Genomic DNA, 23,528 nt, shown 5'->3' with positions numbered 1-23,528 from the left:
TTTAAGTTTTAAAGTAGAAAGATAGCCTCTAGTCCATGAAGCCAATTAGAAACTGATACGACTCATTTTCCGAGTGGACCACACAAAAGTTTCTGTTTTCATTAGCCAGATAAGGCTCAATCATGTAATATATAATAGCAGAATCACTACCCTATAGGTGACTGAGATAAAAGGACAAGTTAATAGCAGCCTAAAATGTGTTATGACTATTTAGCTCAAGAGAAAATGGTGATATTACCTGTCGAATATTTTTATTTTTAATTACAAAATAAATATAAATTTATATAATAAGAAAAATTGGCTTAAATTATTTGCAAAATCAAATTCTAATAAGAAAGTATCGTACTTTAAGAAGAGAGTTATTCTAAGAAAATGACTCATGAAAGAGTGTTAAGTGCCATATGCTTAAATCTGAGAGTATGCCAAGAAAATCTTAGTGGTTTGGAACATTAATTTTATTACTGCTTTTTGAAAATCCAAATATGCAATTAAAATGGCTAAAACAAGTACATTAAAACAATAAGTATTTTAGGCAATTATTGTGGACCTTTCTGTATGTTAATCAAAATTCCTACCCATCTGTTGTTTTCCTACAGACTCTGAAATGTATACATCAGCTCTCATTTGCATGATTCAGGTATTCCCAGTAATAATAACATTCTTTATTAAATTATAGTCAGTGACACTAAGAACAAAGATTTTGCTTCCCACTCTTAGCTAAGAAAGGCAACTAGGAAATATTGTGTATGTATTCTTAATTGGAGAAATGCTTTGAACTATTTTAACTTCATGGAAGTTCAGATATATGGAACACTCTAAGTTTACAAAAGACATCATCAAGTTTTTCAAGGAATTTAGAATTAAAGTTATTTTTAAATATATGTAAAAACAAAGTCCAATAAAAAACTGAACAAATAGATTTTTGAAGTCTGGATGTATCAATTGTTAGTTGTGTAACTTAGACATCCTCTTTAAGATCTCCATTTTCTAATTTGTAAATAGGATTTCTATTATCTTCTTCAAAAGATTGTTGGGAGTAGCATATTATGTAAAATATGTGAAAATGCTAGGCACAACAGCCATAACACAATAGCAGATGGTCCAGAAATATTGAAAAATTTTCTTAACCTCCATTCTAGATTCAGTTTCTAATTTTTAAATACATTATATTTTCCTAAGTAAACCATGGAATTTTATAACCTATTTGATTCTGCTTTAAATGGATCTGAACCACAACAAGGTTGTTTGAATGATGTATTCTATTAAGAACCATCATAATAAAAGACCAACAAAATATGAGTTTGAGATTACATAGGGAGTGTAGTAGCAAGGAATTCAAAGATATAAAGAGAAATTGATTGTAAGAAATAACTAACCCATGTCATATTGGTTAAGTGATTTCTGGAAGTGGAAGAGAATTGGCTACTCTTACTTGCCTGGGGAATAAATTATACTTTACAATGAGACCTGGAATGGATTGCATTGTCTGTCAATAATAGAATATTGGAGATGACTGTCAAAAAAAATAGCCTTCTCAAGATCAAGAAGGAACCTGCTTCTTCAGTGTATTTTGTAAATGTTGCATGTGCTACTGAGTCAAATTAAGAACTTCACATTTTGAGGGGTATGCTTTCTTTGATTCTGATCAATTCAAAATAAGGAAATTATTTATTAATCTGAAAAGATATCACATGGGATGTCATGTCTGGGAAGTCTTTACATCGGAGTAAGGACTTGTACAAATCCTCCACTCTATAAATGTTATGGATGAGAGTATTGGCAAACATGATAAGAATAGACCTGTTATCATATTTCAGGAAATTAACCAAAGACAGCAATCTAGGATGTGTTTATTCAAGAAAAAAGGTTTACTCTTGGTAAGAACAGCAAATTTTGTGGATTTTATTTTATTTATTTTTTTTTAATTTTTTTTTTTATAGAGGCATGTTTTTATTTATTTATTATTTATTTGTTTGTTTGTTTGTTTTTTGTTTATACATGCACTGGGTACAGTCAGAAGCGCGGGAGGGTGAGAGAATTCACCAGAGCCAGAGCAGGGAGCAGAGCAGGCAGAAGGACCGAAGTACACTGCTGAGGGGAGCAGCGGGCGGCAGGAGAGGTCTGCTCGCCATGTGGGACCCTCCTCTGGTGGCCGGGGAGCAGCCGGGGATCGAACCGGTGCCGCAGAGGCCGTGGGCAGCTTCGCAACCCAGCGCTCAACTGCTGCGCCACCGGGGAGGCCCTTTTGTGGATTTTAATGTGCTTTCCCCATCTTTACTCCTTACACACTTGTAGGCCCTCCTTTCCCTAGCTCTAGGGGATCTTTAGAAACACAATGGGGGAAACCAGGATGGTCACCACTTATAGTGTAAGTCCACTTCCCAGAAAACTGCCATTATTTTCATTATGTGGTGGTTCCCAGAAGACTCCCTTTAAGCCTTGTCTTTATTTGACTTGCTCATAGATTGCTCAGTACAACATTCTGCTTGCAGGGCATTTTTGGAAATCAATCAGCGGTAGTATTTTAACATTCCATGGGTCCTAGTGGTAGGTAATAGAAGGGCAAACTGTAAAAAAGCCAAAAAAGATGAAAAAGAAACATTATCTTGAGGGGGAATTCATATAGCTCTGACATATACCTGGGAATCTAGAAGGCTACATTCTTGCATAAATCTGCTCACATGCTTAGGAAAGACCTAAATCATAGCCATTAGCTCTCACCTCTGACTGACCTTGAGATTCTGCTCATGTAAAGACTAAGCAATAGGTCGAATTTTCAAATGCATGGCTGAGTCTTGAAAGCATATTAGAACACCAACACAGAACCCTTCCTAAATCATAGTCATTAGCTCTCATCTCTGACTGACCTTGAGATTCTGCTCAGGTAAAGACTAAGCAATAGGTCGAATTTTCCAATGCATGGCTGAGTCTTGAAAGCATATTTGAACACCAACACAGAACCCATCTTCAAAGACAGGGAGAATTAATATTTCAGACATTTAAGGAAGTCACTCTTGAATCATTAGCTAGTCATAAGCTGACCAAGCAGATACTTTGGTGCCAAAAAGGAATATAGACTTTACCAAATTGGTTCAGAAAATTCATTAGCAGAAAAAAAACAACAAACACAGCACTGATTTCCAGCTTTGACATATTATATTATTGAAAATTCTATTTTCAACAAAAAAAAAATGTTAGCCATGCAAAGAAATAGGAAGGTATGATTTATACAAAGGAATAAAAAGAGTTACTAGAAACTTCTGAGGTGGGCCAGAACCTGGACTTAGAAGATAGAATGAACCAATGAAAATATGCTTAGGAAGTAAGGACTGTATAAGTACTGTGCTAATTCTAACTCCCAATCCATACCCACCCCAAACCTCAGAATATGAGCTTATTTGAAAATAGTCTTCACAGATACAATTATTTAAGTTATGATAAGATCATACTAGTTTAGGATGGACCCTTATCCAATATGACTTGGTTTTCTTATAAGAACTGGAAAACTTGGACACAGATACATGGGGAACACCATGTGAAAACTGGGGCAAAGATCAAGTGACACAACAGCAAGCTAAGGACTACCAAAGACTGTGAGATACTACAAGATGCTAGGAGAGAGGGGATAGGTGCTCCCTTGGACCCTGGCCTAGAGGGAGCATGTTCTTATTGATACCTTGATTTCAGACATGTATCCTCCAGACATTATTTGTGTGAAACAATAAATTTCTATTTATTTAAGTTATGCAGTTTGTTGGTACTTTGACATGGCAGTTCTAGGAAGCTAACGCAAGGATAAAAAAACAAATATAGTGATGTCTAAAGGATTAAAAGAAAGTATGAGAAGACTAGCTCGACAAATTTGGAATATCAATAAAAAAACATGTTATTTAAAAATACATAGCTATTCTGTAGTTGAAAAGTATATTGACTAAAAGAAAAAAAATCATTAGAAATTATCAAAAGTAGTTTTGAGCAGGCAGAAAAAAAGAATTAGCAAAGCAGATGATAAGTGAATTGCAAGATAAGGACCAGAAAGAAAAAAGAATAAAGGAAAATAAAAAGATGCTCAGAGATCTAGACCGTGCTGAGAAACGTCACATAATACATGTATAGTGGGATTCTCAGATATAGAGGAGAGAATGCAAGGGACAAAAAATATTTAAGGGCACAATCATTAAAAATGTTCCAAATATAATGAAAAATATTAATCTACACATTCAAGAAGTTCAATGAATTCTAAGTAGGATAAGTCAAAGAGATTCACACATCATAATCAAACTGTTGAAAGCCAAAGCCAAAGAGAATCTTGAAAGCATCAAGGGAAAAGTGATTGGTCATGTATAGCAGTTTTCAGTAAGCTTTACAACTAATTTCACTGCAGAATATACAGAGGCCAGAAGGCAGTGGGGTGACATAATCAAAGAGTGGAAAGAAAAGACTGTCAACCAATTATCTAGTATCTAGCAAAGACTCTTCTTAAAAATGAAAGAGAAATTTAGATTCTCCAGAAAAACAGTAAGAAGAATTCATAGCCAGCACATCTGCCCTTTAAAACATATCAGTGATAGTGGTTCAGGCCCAAATGAAAGGATCCATGTCAGTAATTCTAATCCAAGTAAAGAAAGCATACTGGAAAACATAAATACATAGATAAATATAAAGGCCAGTATAAAAAGTAATTTTGTTTGTAGCTATTTTTTCTTCTAACTTATAAAACAGTTACATAAACCAGTATTTATAAATCTGTCTCAGTCATGCATGCATAAGATGTAGTTTGAGAATAATAACTCAAGGTGTGAGGAGGGAAGGAATTGCATTGGAGCAAAATTATTGTGTAATATTGAAATTAAGTAGGTGTTTATTCCAACCAGATTGCTGTAGTTCAAGTTATGAGTTTCTAGTTCAAGTGCTAAGAAAGTATCTCAAAAATGTAAGAAATGAAATGACAAGGGAATTAATGTGGTACACTTGAAAAATCTATTTTATATGAAAGAAGACAGTAGTGGAGAAATAGAGGAATAGATCTAAGTTATAAATGTATAGAAAATAGAGCTATGCAGATGCAGCGGTAAGTATATTAAATGTAAATAAATTAACTTCCATTTCATTGTATGAAGAAAGATAAACTCTTGCCATTTGTGGAAGCAGGGATGCAACTGGAGGGGATTATGCTAAATGAAATAAGTCAGAAATCACTTATAGGTAGAGTATAGTGGAACAAAACAATGGGCTAGATAAAGTCAAACCAATAACAAACCCTCGAAATCTGGATACAGAACTGAAGCTACCAGAGTGGGAGAAGAATGGGGAGTGGCACAATAGACTATGGTGGGGCCTCCCCTGTGGCGCAGCAGTTGAGCGCTGGGTTGCGAAGCTGCCCTCAGCCTCTGCGGTGCTGGTTCGATCCCCGACTGCTCCCCGGCCACCAGAGGAGGGTCCCACATGGCGAGCAGACCTCTCCTGCCGCCCGCTGCTCCCCTCAGCAGTGTACTTCGGTCCTTCTGCCTGCTCTGCTCCCCGCTCTGGCTCTGGTGAATTCTCTCACCCTCCCGTGCTTCTGACTGTACCCAGTGCTTGTGTAGATAAATAAATAAATCTTAAAAAAAAAAAAATAGACTATGGTGGAGGTCTGTGGGTGTCTTGGGGGTGGGTGTGGTTTGATAGCAATACCTGAAGCAGGTGATTCTATTCCTCGAAATCATACAGTGTTGTACACCATTGTTACTGCAATAAAAATATATTAAAAATAAATGAATTATCATTTTAATCAAAATTCTGACATTGGCAAAATATATTAAAAATATGTTCCAACTATACGGTATTTATAAGATACACTTGAAATTCAAAGACACTAGGCTGAAAAGACAAGGATGGAAAGTAATAGACTACACAAACAGTAGACAGGGAGAACTGGTGAGGCTACACTAAAATCAATCAAAATAACTTAAATTAAAAATTATTACTAAAGAAGGCTATTTTATAATTGAAAAATGGCCAATCTAGCAAAAGCAAATCAATAGAGAAAATGAACTAGATTAACATTTGCCAGAGGCTAAGGGGTTTGGGGATAAAGGAGTCACTGCTAATAGGGATGGGATTTCCTTTTGTGGTAGGAAAATATTTGGGAATTACATAGTGGGGATGAACATACACTTTTGTGAATATACTGAAAACCACTGAAGTATACATTTTAAAATGTGAATTTCATGCTCTTTTAGTCTCAATTAAAAAATATGTGAGGAAAAAAAGACTTAACCATGAAAGGGAGAAACAGACTTTATCCTAAATATATACATACATATATTTTTAAAAGTGACTAAAAATGAACATATCTAGACACAGGAGTCATTTTTAACAGAAGTACTTCACTTCCTCACTTCCAATGCTTTAAGCAACCTTTGTACAAAAAAAAAAAAAACCTCACAATGGCATCTGTCATACAGTCCTTTGAAAATGTTGATTTTGTGAAGCCAGTGAGTCTTCAGTGCCCATTTAATTATATAGTCATCATAAAATCTCACCAAAAGCCCCTTAGCCTCAATCATGACAGTATTTGACATATTTGGGAAATTCTTTATATACTTTCACCTCTACTCATTTCATCCTTTCAACAAACTCTGCAGTCAGATTCAGGCGATTTTGGTTTCATTTTATGTCAGAAGAAGCCTAAGAACAGAGAACCGAAAGTTTACATTCAAGATATCACAATTAATCAATGGTGGAAGAACGCCCATCTTCCGACCACCATTCTTAAAATTATTTCCAACACACAAGGAAGGAAGAACTCCCAGAAATAAAAGTGCCCATTGTAAACATTTGGTGAGAATGCTTTTCTACTGGCTTAAAAAAAAAAAAAAAAATCAAGCCAGTATGTAGTTTCATTGTTGCGAATGCAATGTTCCTTAAATTTTATTTTCAATGCCATTCTTCTTTGAGTGGTTTAGAATCTTTAGTAGCTATCAGTTCTACATAATGAAACAGAATGTTCATATCATCATGTTACTCTTTAAAAAGACATTTTGACTCTGGATAGTTCACAGATTAAAATATGCTAACATGCAGGCCGTTAATCCCTGTTTATAGGAAATACCAAGACAGATGGAGAACTCATTATGAATAAAAATAGGTCTTTTCCTCACACAGATTCCTTAAGAGAGGCATTTAAAAATCAACAAGGAAACCGAAAACACTCCATGAAACCTAGCTCACTGGAGTGACACCCTGTCCTAAAGTGACAAATAGGATATTGACAGGGAAATCTGTTTAAGCCAGGAGCCTTTTCTAAGCTGGCCTTGCAGCGGATTCTATTATCAGTAGCTTTTTCTGTGCCACCGAGACGCACTTGGCCGTGCCATCGGAATCTCTGACTGGAAGCTGAATGAACACAGCGTTTGTTTGAGTACTGACTTGTGTAATTGGATTAGTTGACATCACCCAGTGTACTGGTCTGTGCGAAGGGCCTGGAAACCCAACTCTGTCCTGAGTCAGAAATGGGGTGTTCTGCATGACTTACCCAGCTGCTATCTGCAAATAGCCGCTGGGTGAAATGCCCCCGGGCCTGTTTACTTATCATGGTACTTCACCCCTGCCACTATTGAGTTATTTTGATTTGGACTAAAGTAAAAAAACTAAAAACAAAACCCAACCCAAAAAACAAACCAAGAAAAACCAAATCAAACCCAAAAGAAAAAAAAAATGTGACAAAGAATTCACCCTTTCCCCAGAAAATTAAGATCTTTGGAGTAGTGTGTCACTTCCACAGGCTGGTCTGAGGACTGGCATTTATGGGGACTATGACAATCAAAGAAACAAAGATAAAAGTCCCAAGTGTGAAGGAGGAAGAAACAAAAATCAGGTTAGTTGGGGCTGGGATTGTGTGTGTGGGTTAATAGAACTAGCAAAAATATTTATTTGTTCTTTGTAGAAAAGTGTTTAAATGATTCCGATGCTTTTATTCAAACTTTTTTTTTTTTTTACTGAAAAAAACTGTTTGCTTCTGGCTAACTTTTTTTTTTCATACTATTTTTTAGAGCCATTTTAGGTTCATAGCAAAACTGAAAGATGTTGTGGGGATTTCCTAGATAACCCCAGTCTCCACAGAAACACAGCCTCCCCCATTGTCAACATTCCCACCAGATGGCACATCTGTTGCAATTGATGACCTTACATGGACACACGTGGACACATCATCACCACCCAGTGTCCATAGTTAGCATCAGGATTTACTCTCACTGTTACGTGTTCTGAGGGACTGAACAAAAATATAACGACATGAATTCCTTATGGTATCATGCTGAATATTTTCACTGCCCTAAACCCTCTGTGCTGGACATATTCATACTTTCCCTCCCACGACCCTCTGTCAACCACTAATTATTTACTGTCTCAATAATTTTGCCTTTTCCAGAATGTTATCTAGTTGGAATAACACAATATGTAGCATTTTCTAATTGACTTCTCAGGTTATCCTTTTGAAGTTTTCTGTTATTAAAACTCAACTGCAACAAATTAAGAAAATATTGCTGTGATGATATAATAAGAAGACTTTCTATAATTTAACACTATCATTATAAAACTACAATTTGTCTGGATAATATGTTTTTGTAATCTATAATGATAGTTATAGGAAACTATAAATATGAATAATATGCAATTAAACATGTAAATTAGTCCACACGTGGATTCATAGAGAGGAATTGAGCATGAGTTGAGGTGGGGGATGTTGCTCATTTGTTCCACAATAACTCAGAGATCAACAGGACTTTTCAATAGACAATCGGACACAATCTGGACACAGCTGTGCTTTCCACACTAGCTCTGTTCTTAGAGTAGTGCACATTTTCATTTGCTTTATGTGTTGGAGTTCAAAGGCATTAAAGTATGTTGGCAAGCAAAGTGAACACAAGAGATAATCTACGTGTCAGCCAGAAACAGATAAGAGCAATGGAGCTGTCTGGTTGAAAATGGGGCCGCTGGCACATGCATGGGGACCGGATTGGAGGAAAGTGCACAGGAAACAACATTTAGAGAAGGAGCATTTAGAAGGCTGGATCTTTTAGAGCCTTGTGAGCCACATGCTCAGAGTTGAAAGGAAACCCAGAACATGGTTAGCTGCTTTGTTGCTTGCGGCTAATGGGGTTTGTGGAAGAGGAGGCTGAGCAGTAGACACGCGGGATAGAAAGAAGCTCTTGGGTGAGGAGCTGAGATGCGTGCCCCCATTTCCAGTTCTTCCACATGTAGGGAAAACACTAATTTTCCCTGAGAAATGAGAAAGAAGAAAAACACAAAAATTGGAACAAGTCAGTGCAGTGCCTGGCATGGTTTGCTGCTGGCTACTTCCATTGCAGTCTGCTCACCAATATGCTGGCAATAGAGCAGGCGAGGCCAGTGCTAGGCTGATAGATTCATGTTAAAATGACAATGATTCGTATTGTCACTGCCAGATACAGAGTGCAGAGTTACTGTCTGTACGTGAGTCTATCTGGCATATAGCTTCAGTAATTTATTGAAAAGGAGATATTGCCTAACTGTATTCTTGGCTACCTTGTGTTCCCTCAAGAGTAATAGGAGCAAAATGTGGTTGTTTTTCAACATGTTTAGTTGCCATAAGATGACTTTTGTGCAGGAATTCTCCTTTGCCATTTGATACCAGTGTTTGGGTTCCAGATTATGTAGTGGTCACCTTGCTTCACATGCCCCAGGCCCTAATTCTCTGTGGTCACCCACAAATCAGGCAGACTAGAGGGAGAGTAGATGAGAGTAGAGAGACTAAAGGAGGAAAGGAAGGTGGAGGGGAGAGTGATGAGAGAAGAAAGGGGTGAGGGAAGGGGAAGAAAAGAAACAGTGTGAGGATTTTGTTTCTTGCCTTTTTTTCAGTTCATTTGCTTCCTTAACTATGACTCGTTGAGGCAGGTTTCAGTTTGGTCATGGATAAAGCACGGCTGTATTTATCACATTGTCTACATTTTCCCTTCAAGCAAACACGTAACTGAATTCAATGGGAACTGTTGAGAAAGAGAGGAACTTGGCCTCAATGTCTTGTCCTGACTGTAAATAAATTACTTGTGAGAGTAGATGTGAAGACTTTATTATATCAGGCCCGGCTCTGAGGAAAGGCTGAATTTAATAAATAACAGTAACAAAAAACCTTGGATGTGTCAGCTTCTGAAAGAAATTGGAACTTCAAATAATTTCAAAATGAGGAAATCTTTTACCAGTCATAGATAAAATGCAGATGTTAGTTATAGATGAGGATCCTTGTTAAAAAACAGTAAGGCTGACAAATGCAAAATCATTTGTAAAAGTATATATGAATGTATAGTATATGTACTGTGTATACTCTACATATGCATAGTATATAGCATATATACACATTATGCTCCATATTGTACCTATATAAACTACAGATATAGAAATATATATACACACAAATGTTAAGAGTATAAAACTGTAAAATATATCTCCAAAGTATATAAAATACATAAAAGTAAATATATACTATAAAATATGTATGTAACATATTTTTTTAAAGATTTATTTATTTATTTATTTATACAAGCACTGGGTACAGTCAGAAGCGCGAGAGGGTGAGAGGATTCACCAGAGCCAGAGCGGGGAGCAGAGCAGGCAGAAGGACCGAAGTACACTGCTGAGGGGAGCAGCGGGCGGCAGGAGAGGTCTGCGCGCCATGTGGGACCCTCCTCCGGTGGGCTGGGAGTAGCCGGGGATCGAACCGGCGCTGCAGAGGCTGCGGGCAGCTCCGCAACCCAGCGCTCAACCACTGCGCCACCAGGGAGGCCCTGTATGTAACATATTAATGTTATTAGAGCACATAAATGTATGTTAGCACTGTCAATATTAATATGTACTAAGCATATATAAACATATTTAAAAATGTTTGCATCAATATATACTATACTAATATATACTATTTAAATACATAATATTTAATATGTATATGTACTTTTTGAATATATGCTAATACTTTTTTTAAACGAAAAGAAATCTAGTTTCCTTTCTATTTGTGTTCCTACGAGGTAAGTTCGTTTTTTCCTTGTTTATTTCATTAACAGCTATCAAAATATTCCTCGATTTTAAGTTCATTTTTCTCTAAGTTTGAGGTTTCTTAGTCTCAGATACTCTGTGGAAGGAGCACAGGATTTTGTAATTTCACAGATATATATATATCTCTCTCTCCAAGGAATTCATGCTTACAGCTGGTTGAGAATCGTTGGATACTTACTGAAATGGACAGTAGGGGGCAGAGATGTCCACATTTCTCAGATTTTGGAACCTGTGTCTCTTTGGAGTGAGGAAAACTGACTTCTGGCACTTACTACAATTTAGAACATTCAGATTAATGTTTCTTGTCTGTTTACTTACTTTCCAGTTTCCAAACAAATATATGTATATATACATACATATATATATATATTTTTATCATTGCAAAGGTTATACAAATTCATTGAACAAGATTTGGAGAGTACCAAACAGCAATAGAAACAAAAGCAAAACCAAAATAAACCACTCAAATCCTTATTATCAAGGAATACATATTCTGATAATATTTTGTTTTATTTTTCTATATATGTTTTTGTCCATATATGTATATATGCATATATATAAAATATTACAATATAAATATATAACACATATAATAATATGTACATAATTATATTGTATAGATGATATTTGTATGGACCATATTCATAAACATACAGTTTTCAAAAATTCAGATTACTCTGAAATATTCACTTATAACTTCTGTTTCTTTTCTTAAATTACACTTTTTCTGAGATTTGATAGTTAGTGGAAAAAGTTCATTACAAAATATGCCAGGAATAAGCACTTTACAAAAGGGGTTAAAAACAAGGGGTGTTTCCAAATTCTCCAGCACATCTGGGTCACAGAGACTCGGGTGCAATTTCATAACAAAGTCACGTTTTATCATAGCATGTCACCTTTAAGTTATTTTGTCGCAATAAACCTTAATTCAAGAATGTCAAAGTTCAGGATAGCTCCAGAGCCTATAGATTCTTGTTTTATATGTATTTAAGTAGTACTTATTTGTATGTCCATCTTGAGATTTTCTAATCTTTTACAAACTTATTTTCTGCAACGTTTGTTTAGAATATTTTTCAATCATTTTAACTTTCTGTTGTGTAACTTGGAAAGTTTTACTAATACAATATTTCAGACTGCCAAGAACAGTCTGATATTAAATCAGTTAAGTTTACTTTTTCTCTTAATAAATATTTTGTGAGGTCCTGCTTACTACAATCTAATTCATGAAAAAAATGATAAACAAGGCAGACTGCCAATTTGCTAGTCTCTACATAAAATATCATTCTTGGAAAATGATGGCTACAAAGTAATGTTTTTCTCTATAACTTTTGATTCACATTAAGAATAACTTTATTTTGCATGCTACTGAGTCAGGTATTTCAGCTTGGAGAATCTGCAACTTTGTAATGAGAAAGACATAGAATTGGACCCAATGCTACTGCTCAAGTTCAGGGCATGGGACCATGAGATACTTGGGCACTTTAATGAGTTAAAAGGCCTTTCCGTAATTCTTGGCCAATTAATTTAATCAAATAAATTTTATTCCAATAGCATCAGGTTTGTCCCAGAGAATTTGTTAGATCCTGTTATGGATTAAAAAAATATTTGTTTCTGTTTCAATAAATATTACTGGAAATTGGATCTCCAGGTTGAAAAAGTAGATGATAGAAAAATAAAAATTTTACCAAATGGGAAACTAAATGTGAAAAGCAAAACTTTAAAAATGCAGTAGAAAATAAAGAAAAATCTCTATGACCATAAAGGAGAAAAAGAATTAAACAAAATCATAAAGGAAAAACAAAAATTATGAAGACAATAAATAGATACATACATGAATACATACATACATACATACAAATAGACTGATATAAAATAATACATTAAGTAGTTGATACAATACTTATATTAACTATAACTTACAAGTAACAAATGGGAAAAATAAATACATTGGCAGTGCATGTAATCTATAAAGAATTAGCAATTGAACTATTTAAAGTTCTCTCACCAATAGAAAGACCAAAAGAGAAGAATAAGCAATTCACAGAAAATGAAATTTTAATAGTCAAATAAAGATACATAGTAATGTTAAAATAATGGGAAAAATGGAAATGAACTGAATGTCTATTAGCAGAATGGGTGAGCATATATGTATATTTTTAATACTAGAAGTGTTTTGAGTCTTTATTTGAAAGTTTGATGATATTTTCATGACCAGAAGTATGCTGTAGGAACTTAACTCTTTTCTTATAGCAATCAGCCCATGATAAAATTGGTATCTTTATATGTTGTTCCACAATTTTCTTTTTTTATTGAGAAGTCATTGTATTATTATTTCTAGTAACATTCTACCTAAAATAGAAAATAATTTTAAGTAGCAATTAAAATGAAACCAGAATAAAAGTGAATATAAAGAGAAGTACATAAGCGTTAGGGTCTCAGGATTATTATTATAATTGAGAATAAAATTCTCAAAGTATTGAAAATTGATATACCATATGACCTAGAAATTCCACTCCTAAGAAGACAAAACACACACACACACAACAAACCCCACTAATTTAGAGGGATATATGCACACCTATGTTCATTGTAGCATTGTTTCCATAGCCAAGCTACGGAAACAACCTAAGTGCCCAATAACACTGGTGTGGATGAGGAAGATGTGGTAAATACACACAGGGAATACCAACCAGCTATAAAAAAAAGATAAACTCTGTGCAATTTGCAGTATCAAGGAGGGAACTGAATTAAGCTAAGTGAAATAAGTCAGGAGAAAGACAAATACTAGATCGTGTCACTTATACAATGAGAAACAAAACAAAGGGTTAGATAAAGCCAAACCAATAGCAAACACTAGAAATGTGACTGTAGAACTGAGGTTACCAGAGAGGGAGGGAGAAGAACAAAGAGCGAAGTAGACAATGGTAGAGGATTATGGGTGTTTGGTAGTAGGTGTGGTGTGGTAACAATACCTGAAGGGGGAGATCCTATACCTCTAAATCATATATAATGTTGTTAAGCAATGTTTTTTTTTTTTTTTTAATTTTTTTTTTAAGATTTTATTTATTTATTTATACAGGCACTGGGTACAGTCAGAAGCGCAGGAGGGTGAGAGAATTCACCAGAGCCAGAGCGGGGAGCAGAACAGGCAGAAGGACCGAAGTACACTGCTGAGGGGAGCAGCGGGCGGCAGGAGAGGTCTGCGCGCCATGTGGGACCCTCCTCTGGTGGCCGGGGAGCAGCCGGGGATCGAACCGGCGCCGCAGAGGCCGCGGGCAGCTTCGCAACCCAGCGCTCAACCGCTGCGCCACCGGGGAGGCCCATTGTTAAGCAATGTTAACCTAAAAAAAAATTCTTTTTTAATTTTTATTATTGAGGTGGCATTAGTTTTCAACATTGAATATGATTCAGGGAAATGGATTTATACCTCTTCAGGTGTATATCCCCAATGAGTATATTTTTGTGTAGCTATAAAGTAGAATATATCATTCCTGGGATTTTTGTATTACTGAAATTATTTATTAAGTCTTGGCCTCTCTTTCCAGTGATTTACAGAAGCACTACAAGATGTGGTGCTATTCAAGTAAGTTACAATTTACATGCTAATGGGAAGAGTTGGATTAAGTATAATTTTGTTTACATTTTCTCAAAGCAATGTGTTTTTAAAAACATAAGAACTGAACTAAATGAGCTAAATTCATATAAAAGAATATAGCTGACTTTGCTCAATAGGCTGTTGTACCTGAAATCTTGGGTGTCTTGCTGAGACAAGAGCAATCTAAATGGAAATAAAGTTGCTCTCTAACTGCAAATTTGTGTTTGAGTAAAAGAAAATCTCAGAGAATAGTGGAGAGCTCATGGAATATCAAAAGCTTAAAGAAAGACAATTCTTACAGCTAAAACTATGAGCCAGAATCAATGGGTCAAACAATGTTACTGTCCCAGTGTGGGAGTTCAGGAATGTGGCCAAGTTCAGGGGCTCTGAGGAACTGTAGTGGAGGGAAGTGATGAATGAAAGAAAAAATCCAGACACCTCATGATGCCATCTTCCAAAACTGTGGATGTGATCTCATTCCCTTTGAACAACTTTTGATACCCCCCAATTTCCTGTATCTGTAGTCTCATACTCTTCCAGTAGCAAATTTGATAATCTTGAAAATTATTTACTGCTATTTTGAAAACTTTTGCCCAGATCATTCATAAGAACCTGCCTCTTGCCTCATTCAGGAAATGTTTGCTGCTCCAGGTATCCATGGATTTGACTAGATAAGCAGATGTCTTCAGTGACACTAAGTTTTAGTTTAAATTTAAGATAAGTCCTTGTAATGAACTCAGGTAAATCCTTTAATACCTGAAAACTTCTATGGAAGATTTGGAGGCTGGATCCTATGGATGACTCAATGTAAAACCTAGAACCTGAGGGTGGGAACAACTAGGCACCCTACATCTGTAACAATAGATGGAATTTCCTAATCTTTTAATTATTGGTTGTGAAATAAATCATTGCAAAAACAGCAGGTCTTTTACAGTTTTATGATGCTGTTGTGTCTGTGAGCTAGATCAGCAGGCAGTTTCCCAGCATTTCTGGTGGTGTTGGTGAGATTGTTTTAGAGATCATTTTTAAAATTTATTATCCATTTGTTCAAATAAGATTGACTGCAGGGAAAGGATTATACGATGCCATTTAACAATAGGTTGTATTTTATTTTAAGTGTTTTTGTATTATAGACAAATTATATAAAAATCATACATCTTATCAAACTACTCATCTGTGAAATGACATTGAGTGAGATGCTACCTTAAAAATTCAGAAATAAAATCTATTAAACCTATTTGCAAACAGGTATGTATGTATTAAACAAGTTGTGAGACAATTTATTTCCTTACTATCTAGCTGCAAATTTCTTTTTCTTTTTCCTTACTTTTTATTAATTAAGAACCCTTATCTCCAATTTTATGTTCAATTTTTTACTTAGTTCACAAAAGGAAATAGTAAATAAAAATTGATGCGTATAATACCTTCATTTTCCTCCTATAACCTCTGTCATCTTGGAAATTAGCCAGCCTGTGTTTTGTCACAAGGAGCAAACTTTTTAAAATTTGTACATGGATCATTTATTGTTTCTGTTATATTTTAGGAAACTGGTTGTAAATTTGGGGTTGACATGCATTATTATTCTTCTTGTTAAAAAACTTGGGAAGTGAACTCCTTTTCATGCAATATTACTGGTTTTTAGGAAAGGGTTATTGATTTTACCTCTAATTAAACCTGAAGAACTAAATGCAGACATACATTCGAAACAGTTATAAACATACTGAAGAGTAGGAAATATTTTTCTTCTTTTTTTCATTTTCTTTTTTTTTTTTAACTGCAGTATCATTGGTTTACAGCATTGTAGATGATTTAGAGGTATAGGACCACACTCTTCAAGTGTTCTTCCCATACCACACTCACTACCCAGGCACCTATAGTCCTCCACCAGAGTCCATTGTGCCTCCTGCCCATTTTCCTGTCCCCCCACCCCTCCTTTCTCCTCTGGTAGCCTGAATTATTGAGACCAGACTTAAAGCTTTGCGTTTCAGTTGTCTGAGAACATGTCAGTCTCTCAAGTCCTAATCTACTTCATTATAGAAACAGCAGGCTAGAGATGGGAAGTTAGAAGAGACCCTGGCAATATAAAGTAGTAAAAACTAACAGCCCAGAGGAAGAAAATAAGCAAAAAAGTGCAGCTGGAAGAGATAAATAATGTAGTGAGTGGACATTTTACAGAGAGGTCAGACCTACTTTGTTTGATGAACGCTGCTCACGCTAGCTTCTCTCCTTCATTCTCACAGATACATCCCCACACCCAGGAGTGAAGTGTTGTTGACTGAGGTTCCTCTGGTGTTATCCATTTCTACACATTTTAGTAACAAATATGTGTGCAGATGATTCTTTCTTTTTTTTTTTTTAAACATTTATTTATTTATGCATACAAGAGCTGGGGGACAGGCCAGAGGTGTGGGGTGTGAGAGGATTCACCAGAGACAGAGTTGGGAACAGAACAGGCAGACTGAAATACACTGCTGAGGGGAGCAGCGGGTGAGACAGAAGAGGTCTGCTGCGCCATGCAGGTTGCTCCCTGCCTGGCCGGGAATCAAACTTATGCAGCAGAGCCTGCGGTTTGCTTCATAGTGTGGTGCTTAACCCTTTGCGCCACCAGGGAGGCCCCCATGTGTGTGGATGTTTCAATACTGACTTAAACCTTCACTTTCATTCAAGATAATCTTCTCAATGAATTAAATGTTTGAGGTCTAGTAGGTAATGTGGGCATTGGAAGGTGTTTGAGACAGTGACAAAATAGCCACGAGTCTTCAATAATATTGAGCACGAAGTCCAGCTACGCTCCAAAGTTTTCATCGGCACATCCAAAAGCATTGAATTATATTCTAAATTTTCTCAAATTATATTCTCAATCCTAATATTAATATCACATGAGAAGTTATAGTCAATTTTCCCAGTCACACAGTATTAATGTTTTTTAAGGATTTTATTTTTTTAAACAATTTTAGGTTTGCAGCACAATTCAGAGGAAAGTGAAAAGATTTTACATATATTCCCTGGCCTAGTTCCCAGGTACACTGCTCCCCCCAATTTAATATCCCTCACCAGATGGTACATTTGATGAAGCTGATGAACAAGCATTGACACATCATCATCACCCAAAGTCCATAGCTGACATTGGGTTCACTCTTGCTGATGTACATTTTATGGGTTTGGACAAATGGTTATCAACTTGTATTCATCATACAGAGTAGTTTCACTGCCTTAAAAATCTGTGCTCATCTACTCAGTTTCCTTTCCCCATGCAAGCTGTGATCATTTTAATTTCTCCATAGTTCTGCTTTTCTAGAATGTCATGGAGTTGAAATCACAGTATGTAGTCTTTTTCAGATTGGCTTCTTTCTTTCAGTAATATGCATTTAAAGTTTCCTGTATCCTTTCATCACTGATAGCTCATTTCATTTTAGTGCTGAATTGTATCCCACTATTTGGATGTACCACATTTTATTCATTCTTCCAGGGAAGGAATCTTCTTTACTCCAAAGTTCTGGTAATTATAAATAGAGCTGCTATAAAATCCATGTGCAGGTTTAGCATGAACATAAGTTTTCAACTCTTTGGGTAAATACTAAGCAGCAATCACTCCAGTTTTCAAAAAGGAAAAACAGAGACCCTGGGAAATCAGAGAGAAAAAAGAAAATAAAATGAAAACATACGCTGAAATGGAGCTCTTGGATTGTGGAATACGCTCAGAGTATTACAAAGTAGAACAGGATGGCAATCCAGAGAGCTCCTCACCCATGAAATGAATATTTTGTGAGCAGGTTAATCTCTCTTGATCTACTGAGTCACAATCTGGATTAGTCATGCTCTTCAGGTGACAGACTTGCCAAAACACCCTGGAGATTAACCAAAGGGAGCACAGCCTTGCAAAGTAAACACAAATATTAAACAAATATCTTCAGAATGTACCCATACACTTTCTTTCCAATGACTAACCTTCTGTGTTGTGTTTTCACCTACAGCCTTCTGCTTGATATGGAAATAGATGTATGTCTAGCACTGCTATTTTCATGTCAGGAGGCTGATTACATTGATGGAGAGGTTTATAATGTGTCATGCTTTCCAGAATAAAAGCCATACTTCTCCTAAAGACATTTACTATTTCGCCCCTACAATACTCGGTGATGTCAAAAATCTGAATCCTTTTACTTTCTGATGTGTAAGTAAGAAAAAGAAAACATCAATTTACATAAAAATCCCACAGATGTCACTTAAAATCAAGTAGCAGATAAGATAGCCTGGCAGCCATCATAATGCTCAATGTTTTATGATTCAGAAACATCACAATCAGGTTAAACAAATAGTATTTTTATTAAATGTCACTCAGTCTTAGGGTTGGTTATTCATCTATGTTCCATTCATAGACTCAAACACTAGAGTTATAATCAAAAGACAGCTTCAGTTGGAACCTACAAATTGAATTCTGTCAGTCAATTTTACTCTAGAAGTAAAGGAACTAATGCAAAAAAAAAAAAAAAAAGGAAGAATGTAAAAAGTAAAAGAAAAGAAAGAGATCAATGTTCTGATGAAGAAGAAGATGGAAACTTTTGTGTTGTATATTTAAGTAAACCTGTACTTTCTAAAGTTTAAAATTAAATGGCAAAAGAAATTTATAAGTCCCATATTATTCCTTCATTTCAGAATCTCTGCATCTTCAACATAAAGAATAATGCAGCATATATATTTCATGCAAGACCCCACATGCCATCAAGGCATTGCTGCAAGTAAACAAACAAATGATAAGGCAAGTCCAATTCTGCTTAGTAAAATCCCAGTCATTCAATGAAATGGAACATAGAGCAAGCCATGGTCAAAGCCAAGGTTGTGGCTGCTGATGGCACATGTCTCTCAGCATGGGTGGATTCACCACAAACTATAAGCTGCTTGCAAGAGACCCCTCTATGCTGTGTCTTCACCCCTCCCCTAGCACCCAGTCCTCGTAGTCCTTTGAGCAAGCTGCATCTTTCCAGTCTGGTTCTTTTTAATATTAGACGTTAAATTCACCATGAAATATCCCCTGACTCACAAGGCTTGCATCCTTTATCACACCATCAGCAAACAGCATTAGAATGCTCAATTTGCTTCTCTCTGCTATTAGACTTTAAGCTCCTTGAACATTGGATGTGGGTTTGGCATCCAGTGGCACTCATATAAATTCCTTGAGTAGTGAATATGTACAGGAAATGAATTGAATTGTGTTTGTTGGGTGTTATAAAGCTAAGGATGTAGCTAATACAGTTAAAGTTACCAAGCCATTACCTTGTAAATCATGACTAATATTAATGGGTATCTCCATTCCTAAATACCCATTTGTGTTCCTGTTGTTTCCAAAATAAATGAAAAGCAGGCTTTAGAGCAATCACCCTCCTTAGACACAATGGCATGAGAACACATGTGCATTTCCATTTCAAGCAAAGGATGCCATTGTAGAAACAAGTTGTATATGTTTGATTATGAAAACTGGAAAAGATGTCTGTTGCACTCAGGCCTCAACTATAGTTTGAAAGTGATCAATGGCTACAAATGTTAATGTCATCATTTTCATTCTATTCCACTTTGACACTTTCATTATGCTTTACAGCATTAGGCAGTTGTAGGCATTTATTGAATTTTGAATCACAAGAATGATGATAGGTTGCCTAAAACTTACAAAATTTATCTTCTAGGTTATCTAGATCATAATAATTTTATATTACATTTTTAAACCTCCAATAATTATTTCTAATTTACTTTTTTAAAAAGATTTATTTTATTTTTATGCATACAAGAGCTGGGGTACAGGCTAGAGGTGCAGGGTGGGGGGGTGTGGGGAGAGGATTCACCAGAGACAGAGTGGGGAACAGAACAGGTAGACTGACTGAAATACACTGCTGAGGGGAGCAGCGGGCGAGTCAGGAGAGGTCTGCTGCGCCATGTGTGTTGCTCCCTGGCCAGGAATCGAATCTTGCTACAGTGGCTGCAGTTAGCTTATAGGTTGCGTCTTAACCCCTTGGCCACCAGGAAGGCCCTCTAATCTACTTCTTAATATCTAATATTATTTTTATTTGCTTCTATATGGCATTTTATAGACATAGAAGTTTGCAAAATTACTATTAGTTGTTCCTAAGATAATTTGTGTTCATTTTGATGAAAATGCAAAAATCCAACATATTGCTTAAGATTGTTCATAGAAAATGACATAAATTGCTAGTAAAATTTATGAAGTACGTTTTATTTATTTATATTTATATGGCTTAAGTGCTAGATGTACAGCCAGAAATTTCAATTAAGATAGTTATGATGTAATTTCTCTAAGTCAAATAAACCAACAGAAAGGCAAATCCAGATGGATCAGTGATTGCAGATAGTGATTACCAGGTTTTCTTCCTAATAAAGACTCATCTTATGCCTTTAAAAAAAAGTTTGACAGATTATTTCACAAAAGTGATAATTTTGAATTTCCATATTTATAAATTCTGCAGTATCGCCATCAGATTTGCTGTAAGGGATCTGAATTTGGAAAGTTCTTTATAAAATATAAACTAAAAACGACAGAAGAGAGTTTCCAGATTGTCCCTGGTCTGATTGATTGTGGGCTGACCATGGGAAAGGCTGAGCATACCCTTCTTGACTTAGAGAGACAGTGAGACTGCTGCTGTCATTCACACTCCTAAGTCCCACCACTGTCTGCACAAGCACCACTTGGCTTCCAGTACAGTTGCCTGGTTACTTTGACTAAGATATATCAGAAGTGGAAAGTTTGAAAATGGATGGAAAATATTCATCCTAGCAGGTTATAGTCATGGTTCTGCCATTTAAGAAACTTCAGGACCAACCTTTGGTGATATGAAATGTTTGTTCAATTCTGTTCCATTTCCCAAGATTCTCCCTGTTTTCTGACAGCTTTCACCTTTGCTGAGCTGGATTTAAAACATATCTGCAAATTCTCTGAGTGTCTTTCCAGTGGAAAATGGGATCTAGTCTTTCTTCTTGAAATGGTCTGAAATTAGAGATGAAAAGGATGAAGTGGAAGAGTTACTGCATGAAACAAAGTCCAAGAAGCAGTCCCACCTTTGCCCCCAATCTCAGTGTCTCTCTGGGGTTGTTCTTGGAGATTGACCATTACACTCCGAAGAAGTCCCAACAGTGTGGAGTGGTCGATATTAATAAGGCATCTAATAATGATATTAATACTATGTTATTAGTCCTGCAATAAGTAGGGTGGATATGCTTCCTTTCTGAATAAAATAATTAATCCCCCTATGTTTCTCTCATTTCCTACAGCAATGAGGGGTGGAAATGAGCAGATTTATATGATGCATTTATTAGATAGTTGCATTTCCATCTATTAGGTTCCTGAAATGTGGATAAGCAAACACATATGCAAGTCCTATGCTCTTTGTTCATTATTAGATTTTTAAAGGAAATATACAGAAATAAATATGAAAATTAGAAATATACTCAGACTAAAAACTAAATCCTTTCATTCTGCTGGAAACACTCTTATTCTCTTTGAGACAACAGTTATATGCTTGCTAAAAAATATTGGACGTCAAGCCACGCAGGCGATTGATTTTTCTTCATGAGCAAATTTTTCTTTTTATATTTTATTTTCATTTTTAAGTCTATCGGAAGATAAATTACATGTTAGACAGGTTTTCTATCTTTTGGTACATCTAAGTCAAGGATAAAAAATTGAAGAATTGGAATGTCTTCCCCATTGTCCAGAATGGAATGCATTAACATTTAAAATTCACTAATTCTATTGATCGACCACTGGAAGACACTGTTTAGATCGTTCCTCCTTCTACCTCTGACATGTGGGCAGGTGGGAAGCAAACTAAGATAGGAAGGAAAATGTGATGCTCTTTGTGTCCAGAATGGAAGAAAGAATGTGCAGCACCTGTGCTGTCTTTTTGCTCTTACTCCAATTTCTTCCTTTTTCTCTGCTCTTTCTTTTTTGGTCATTGCTAAAGAAATTGGTTATTCTAACAGCTTCCCCTCCCCCAAACTTGTGCTCAACATGTAATCAACAGTAGAGACTGTTCATTTGCCCTCAACTGCATACCTGCTAGGAGAAACCAGACAAGCTTTAGCATTGCTTCTAATTTCTATGAAAGTGACTTTTTAGCTCCATTAAGGGAGATGACAAAAGAACTATTTTTGGTGACTCTGTGAAAGAAACGCGTTGGAGCCTGTTATTTTCAGTAATCCTGCTGTTCGGAGAGAAAAGTGCCAACAAAGCCACTCTTTATCAAATAGCACTGAATTCTCTTACCTCTGTGGGTTTGTTCTTTAGTCTATCCACTTGGCCAAAAGTGAAACACATCAAGGTAAACGAGCACTGCTGGTTGTCGCTCTAAAAAAAAAGGAACCAAGGGTAGATTGCTCCTTTTGTCATGTTCCAGATTATGCATCTTTAAAACAGTGTTGAAAAAATATGTAATTTTGGTATCATCACATCAGGGAGGGAATTTGGAGCTGTTATTTCCTTTATTTTCTCAATCTCTGCTCCCACAAATAAAACCTGCCCTCTTGAATATTCAAAACAAGGTTTGGCTCACTTCAAGTTAGTGGAGAAAACTCCCTATGATTCCAGGATAGTAAGATTTCTCATGGACTGTCTCTGTGCATCCATAGTTCAACAGTGTGCATTTAATAATAAGAGTGGGCACAGCCGGTGTCAGCTATTAATGAAAAATATGCAAGAAAGAAAATGCACAGGCATAGTGACCTGACAAGAAAAAAAAAAAAGTTGATGAGAACAGTCAATGAGAATAGAGTGAACTTATTATGAAATCTCTAGCACTATTCTACAGAACGAATGTGAAAGGCACAATGGAGATATAATTAAGATAATTTAGAGAATAATTTA

The 23,528-nt window shown here is 36.0% G+C and overlaps 1 long non-coding RNA gene across 1 annotated transcript; it reads right to left on the bottom strand.

Annotated features, from left to right (window-relative positions):
• Positions 1 to 17,608: 17,608 nt before the first annotated feature.
• Positions 17,609 to 22,999, bottom strand: LOC129145834 (uncharacterized). Its single transcript, XR_008551930.1, has 3 exons — positions 22,932 to 22,999; positions 21,490 to 21,653; positions 17,609 to 18,284 (listed from the first exon to the last, which is right to left on the bottom strand). It is a non-coding gene; the product is annotated as an uncharacterized LOC129145834 (long non-coding RNA).
• Positions 23,000 to 23,528: the final 529 nt, after the last annotated feature.

Source organism: Talpa occidentalis, unplaced genomic scaffold, assembly GCF_014898055.3.
Source record: "Talpa occidentalis isolate TD23 unplaced genomic scaffold, MPIMG_talOcc4v2.1 talOcc4.14, whole genome shotgun sequence".
In the NCBI taxonomy this organism is placed as follows: Eukaryota; Metazoa; Chordata; class Mammalia; order Eulipotyphla; family Talpidae; genus Talpa; species Talpa occidentalis.
The sequence above is the reverse complement of the archived record's forward strand: the minus strand, read 5'-3'. Positions and strand labels throughout refer to the sequence as shown.